Raw genomic sequence first — 6,619 nt, forward strand, 5'->3', positions numbered from 1 at the left:
GCATGTGGGGGGTGCCTTGCTGTGTCTACAATATAGAGACTTGTATTTTATTTTGGCATATATAAATTACCCCTACGAATTAATATGGGTTGCCAAGGATAATAGTGGCTACCTAAAATTGAATCTCTTCACATTTCAAATAACAATATAAAAGAGAGATCAGCAAATTAAGTCCTATGGAATGCACAACTGTCTTTGTAAATAAAGGTTTATTGGAACACAGCTACACCCATGAGTCTAAGCATTGTCTTTATGGCTGCTTTCATGCTACAATGGCAGGGTTAAGTAGTTGCAACAGAGATAGTACAGCTCAAAAGCCTAAAACATTTACTATTTGGCCCTTTGAGAAAAAATTTGCATCTACAGCCATGCTACCCTGGACAAGCCTGGCCCCTTCTAATCTTGGAAGCTAAGCAGGGTCGGGCCTGGTTAGTACTTGGATGGGAGACCGCCTAGGAAGACCAGGAGCTGTAGGCATAAAAAAATAAATAAAATATGGGATTGTAAACTGACAAGTTCTTTGCAATCTGTGAGGTTAACCAAGGGTTGCCTCACCTAAAAAAAAAAAAAAAAAAAAAAGTTTGCTGACTCCTGATATAGAATAAGAAAAATAAATAAAAAACCCTACACTTTCAGCATAACTAGATAACAGAAAATGCCCAAACTTCAAATTACCTGTAAGCAGAAAAATAAACATCAAATCCCAATGAGATCTTTCATGATCCTACTGCAGATGTGTGTGGAGAGTCCCGCCAGCCCTGGAAAAACTGTAGAAGATAAGAGGGAGCAGCTAACAGCAGGTCAAAGACTGATCAAAAATCACTGCTAAATGAAAAAATACTGAAAGAGAATCCTGGTAGATCAGAGCACTGATCACGGGGGAAGAGATGTAAAAAGGCGTTACGGGACTAGGGAGGCAATCTCAGAAAAGGAATGCATCTGGGGGAATAGAAGGCAAAAAAAAAAAGAAAAAAAGGAAGGGAGAGGCACCCTTCGTTGATGAAATGGTGAAGAGAAAAATATTCAAAAGAGAAAAATGTAGGGCCACGCAACACAAAACGACCAAAAAACTGCAGGATACACAACTCACTGCGCGCGCGCGTGTGAAAACACACACACACACACACACACACACACACACACACGCATCCATTAAGGCAGCAGTTCTTAAACTTTTGGGTTTCAGACTTTGCTGAACTCTTAAAATTTGAGTACCCTAAACACCTTTCGTATTTATGGATTACATAGATCAATATTTACTATATTGGATATTAAAACTGAGAATTTAAAAATATTTTAAAAATTAAAAGCAACTGCATGTTAACATAACTAATATTTTGAATAAAAACAACTATATTTTTCAAAAAATATTTCATGAGAAGATTGTCATTATTTTATGTTTTTGCAAATCTCTTTACTATTCGGCTTAAGGAGAGACAGCTAAAGTCTCATATCTTTATATCTGCATTCAATCTGTTGCAGTATCACATCGTGTGGCTTCTAGAGAACTCTACATACTTGTGAGAATGAGAGTGAAAAAGGCAAATAACATCTTTGTATTATAATAAAAGTACTTTTGATTTTGCAGCTACCTGAAGGGTTTAGGGGACACATAGGGGTCCCTGAACCACGCATGGAGAATTGCTGCATGACACTAGTCTCTTATTGTCCTCTCTTGAATTTGGCAGACAGGATTCCCAGAAAAAATGTACTGATGGGGAGGACAAAAGAAGTAGTGTGATATGGGAAAGATAAGTGGCCACTGCTTCTGCCATGGCATTAGCTAGAGGAGTGCTTCTTAAACTTTAGTGTGCCCACAGGTCACCTGAGGATGTTGGCTAAAATGCAGATTCTGGTTTTGTAGGTCTGAGAGAGGCCAAGGATTCTGCATTTCTAACAAGCTCCTGGGCTATGCTGGCGAAGAGCTAGAGCATTTCCATGTGGAAAGTCAGTATAAGATTTTGGAAGAATAATACACTCCTTTTGGATAGCTGCAGCAAAGGGTAAGGCATGTAACAGAGTATGAGGACCATTAGAAATTCTCCCTCCTCCAGAAGTGAAAAATTCCCATTTTTCTACAATGTCTACAATTATGCATCACTTCAGGTGGAAAAAGGAATAAATATAAACCATAACAAATTTGCAAGCAGCAAAGGAATAAACTGGACCGAGGGCAACAAGTTTGACCCCTTGTGCACCATGCATGAAAGACACCCTCATGCTGAAACCAAACCTTCTCAAATGGAACTTTCCTTGAGAATCTCACTGACCTACCTAGATCTGTTTTTTGGGAGGGGTTAACATAAAATATTGTTAGTTTGGTAATATCTGTAAAGCTATCATGAGCTTTCTCTTTGTAAGAATTGGAAATAACACAAGCTGGATTTAACAGGGGAAATTATTAAGGGTCATATACCAGAGAAGCGATATTTTGTATCTGATTTACTGGATGTTAGAGAGAATGTTATTGTTTATTTTTAGGAAGTGTTATCACAGGAAGTGAAAGAGCAGCTATAAGGAAGAAGCCTCGACCAGTGCAGCTGCTGAGCCTACCATACAGAAGCAGGATGACAGCTTGACTGCCGCTAGTGGGATCTATGGAACATCTAAGGAAAACGGAATTCCAATCTTATACAAATGTTTCCGGAGAACTAATGAAGAGGGAACACCCTTCATGTCATTTTATGGGGTCAACATAACCTGACAAGGAAACTCGGAGAAAGGAAAATTATAGACCATTCTCACCCATAAACATAGATACAAAAGTCTTAAACACAACATTAGTATGCTATATTATTGCTCTTAATTGTTTGTTGCCCCATCCTATGAGAGAATTATACTTCTACTCTTTAGGGGCATCTAGCTTGGTCAAAGACTTGCTTCATTTATTTATTATTATTATCATTTTTGAATGGATTATTTATTTTTGAATTTTTTTAATTTTTCAATTACAGTTGACATTCTATATTACTTTATATTAGTGTCAGGTATACAGCACAGTGGTTAGACATTTATATAATTCACAAAGTGATCCCCACGATAAGTCTAATACCCATCAGGCACCGCACATAATTATTATGATATTATTGACTGTATTTCCTATGCTGTACTTTACACTTATGTGACTATTTTGCAACTACCAATTTATACTTCTCAATCCCTTTACCCTTTTCATCCAGCCCTCTAACTGCTCTCCCATCTGGCGACTATCAATTTGTTCTCTGTATCTATGAGTCTGTTTCTGTTTTGTTTGTTTATTTTGTTCTTTAATTCCACATATAAGTGAAATCATATGGTATTTTGTCTTTCTCTGTTTGACTTATTTCACTTAGCATAATACCCTCTAGGTCCATCCATGTTGTCAAGAGATTTGCTTTAGCCAATAAAATGTGAGTAAAAGTGACACGTCATTTGTGAGCAGAAGCTTTAGCAGCCATTGTGTGTTTCCACCATTGATTCTTCTGCAACATGAGTAGGATGTCCTAGATAAAGGCTGCTTTATTTATCTAGGTTCCAGAATGAAAGAACTGAATACTGCAGCCAAAAATTTAACATGAGCGAGAATAGATTCTGTTGTTCCAAACCACTAAGATCTAGGAGTTGTTTGTTACTGCAGAACTGGAGAAAGTGTAAGAGGATTATCAGCTGCTCAGCCTGGTGGTCATGGGTCTGGTCCATGATGGGCCATTTTCTTCTTCTGGGTAATTTAAACAAAAAGACTGTGCATAGGTATAAACAGCAGTCTAAAAAGGCTGGCAAATCTTTGTTCACGTATGCCGTCTCAGATGACACTAGCAAAGACAGGGAGAAGGAAGTAGTAATAGCTATTGGGATGACAAAGTAGGAAAGCAAATTATTACATTAGTGACCACTCCGGGCCATAAGGATGTCACCCCAAATACAATGAGAGGAGTTGTCCAGGCTGAGACAATTGTTCGGAAAGTGGGTATGAGCAGGAAAAGACTTTGAAAATGGATCATGAGCTCCCTATTCATCCCTTAGAGAAACACAGCTCCGACCACCCCCAAAGAATCAGATAAAGTTTGCACTCAGCTCAGAGCTCAAATCCTCATCTTTGGTAGTGAAACTCTCACCACTAAAGGATTTTTTTGTGCTATTATACTGCTTAGCTGTTATACTGCTAAGTGCTGTTGTATTGTAAGTGCAGCTGTCATTCTTTAAAAATTGATTAGTGTGTTTAAGAAAATACAGACGACGCCACAAAGGAAAAAAACAAAAACAAAAACCCGAACACCTGATTTGTTAACCAACAGCCAGATACATTGATATAGCTATAGACTCTAAAGTTTTTGTTTTTATTTTTATTTGTGGTAAAACACACCATAAAATTTACCATCTGCTAAAGAATAAAAATTTGACCAAGTAAATTTAAAGATTTAATTGGCTTTATTAGATGACTCATGAATCAGATAGCATCCCATCTAGTCAACAGAAAGGTGCTCTGAAGGGTTGTACAAAATGGGAGGTTTTCATAGGCAGAAAGAGGGTAGGACAAGGAAGTTAAAAGAGTGGATTATTTGCAGACTGACTGGCTTAAAATTCCATTCCTGCGAGAGGCTGAAACTGCATTTAAGTTAGATATTAAGCTTTGGTGGGCTTAGCAAAAGTGACTCCATTTTGGGCCTGTTGTTTCTTTTTAACACATTTTAACTGTTTTTAAGTGTACAGTTCAGTAGTGTTAAGTATATTCACACTGTTCTGTAACCAATCTCCGGAACTTTTTCATCTTGCAAAACTGAAACACTGTACTTACTAAACATCGACTCCCTATTTCTCCCTTCCCCAGCCCCTGCTTCTGTCTACTTTCTATCTCTATGAATTTGACTACTTTAGATTCTTCATTGAAATGATATCTTATAGTTTTGTCTTTTTGTGACTGGCTTATTTTGTTTAGTGTAATGTCCTCAAGGTTCGTGCATGTTATAGCATGTATCAGACTTTCTTTCTTTTTTAAATTAAATTTATTTTTTTTCAGTTCCTTTGAGATATAATTGACATACAGCCCTGTATAAGTTTCAGATGTACAGAATGACATATATATACTGTGAGATGATTACCACAATAAGTATAGTTAACATTCATCACCTTATATACTCACACAAAAAATTTTTTTCCCTTGTGACGAGAACTTTTGGGATCTACTCTCTCAACAGCTTTCAAATTAACCATACAGCAGTGTTAACTATAGCCATGATATTGTACATTTTTATCTTATTTATCCATACTCATTTATCTTATAAGAAGAAGTCTGTATCTTTTAACCACTTTCATACTATTCCCCCACCCTCTTTCCTTGCTTATTAAGGCTGAATATTAGTCCTTTGTATGTATATGCTACATTTTGTTTATCCCTTCACAGACTCAAAGCCTTTGAGATAAACTTGTTTAAGGAGCTGGTGAGATTCAGGCTGTTTCAGTGGCTCCATAATAGTTACTGGAAGTGGTTGCTGGATAAAAGAATGAGAGGTCAAGATTTCTGCTAATTCAACCTAAGCAGCCAAATACTTTAAGAAAATCTGTTAACTTAAGCTAAAGAAACAATAAGCACTTGCGATTTTTTTTCAATGAGAGGAGAAAAAAGCAATGATAGTTTCTAGAAATTATTAACAACCATCGTTTTACAAAATGCCAATCAATAAAGAAAAGCTAAGATTGCTCCCTATGCTCAAAAACGGGATTTTCCTTTTGAGATTGGAATAAGACATGGATACCTGCAATTGTCACTGGTATTCAATGTTGTCTTTGAGGACATAGGCTATGATTTATAAAACGGAAAAAAAAATTAATAAAAAGTAGAAGACTGTAAAGGAAGAAAAAACAGGCATTATTCACAGACACTATGATTATATGTTTTTAAAAATCCTGATTACAGGCATACCTCAGATATATTACAGGTTCAGTTCCAGACCACTGCAATAAAGTAAGTTGCATGAATTTTCTGGTTTTCCAATACACATAAAAGTTATGTTTACACTATACTGTGGTTAAGTGTGCAATAGCATTATGTCTAATAAAGCAAGTACATATTTTAATTTAAAAAATTCTTTATTTCTAAAAAGTGCTATCATCTGAGCTTTCAGTGAATCGTTATCTTTTTGCCAGCAGGGTGTCTTATTGTAAAAAATGCAATATCTGAGAAGTACAATAAAGTCCAGTGCTAAAAAAAATGAGGTATGCCTGTAATCTAAAGATAAATAACCATAATTTAACACAGCTACTAGGTATAAACTTAACATTTAAAAAAATCAGTTGTATTTCTACATTCTTGTAAGAAACCAAAATTAAAATTAAAAAATTCACAACAGCATTAAAAAAATTAAGTCCTAGGAATAAGTCTACCAAAATATGTACAAGACCTCTTCAGAGAAAATTATAAAACTCTAATGAAAGACATTGCAGAAGATATAAATAGATGAAAAGATATGTTAATGGATTGGAAGAGTCAATATTTTAAATGTGTCAAGTTTCTCCAAATGGATTTATAGATTCTATGTAATCCCAAAGAAAATTCCAATATGACAAGAACATTGTAAAATATTTGTGGAAATGTAAAGGGCTAAGAATTACCAATTACTCATGAGAAAAACAAGGCAGTAGG

General features: G+C 35.8%; 1 pseudogene; it reads left to right on the forward strand.

Moving 5' to 3' along the window:
• The first annotated feature begins 358 nt into the window (after nt 1-358).
• LOC112479366 lies at nt 359-477 on the forward strand (annotated as a pseudogene).
• The last annotated feature ends 6,142 nt before the right edge of the window (nt 478-6,619 follow it).

Source organism: Pteropus alecto, unplaced genomic scaffold (genome assembly GCF_000325575.1).
Source record: "Pteropus alecto unplaced genomic scaffold, ASM32557v1 scaffold484, whole genome shotgun sequence".
Taxonomy (NCBI): Eukaryota; Metazoa; Chordata; class Mammalia; order Chiroptera; family Pteropodidae; genus Pteropus; species Pteropus alecto.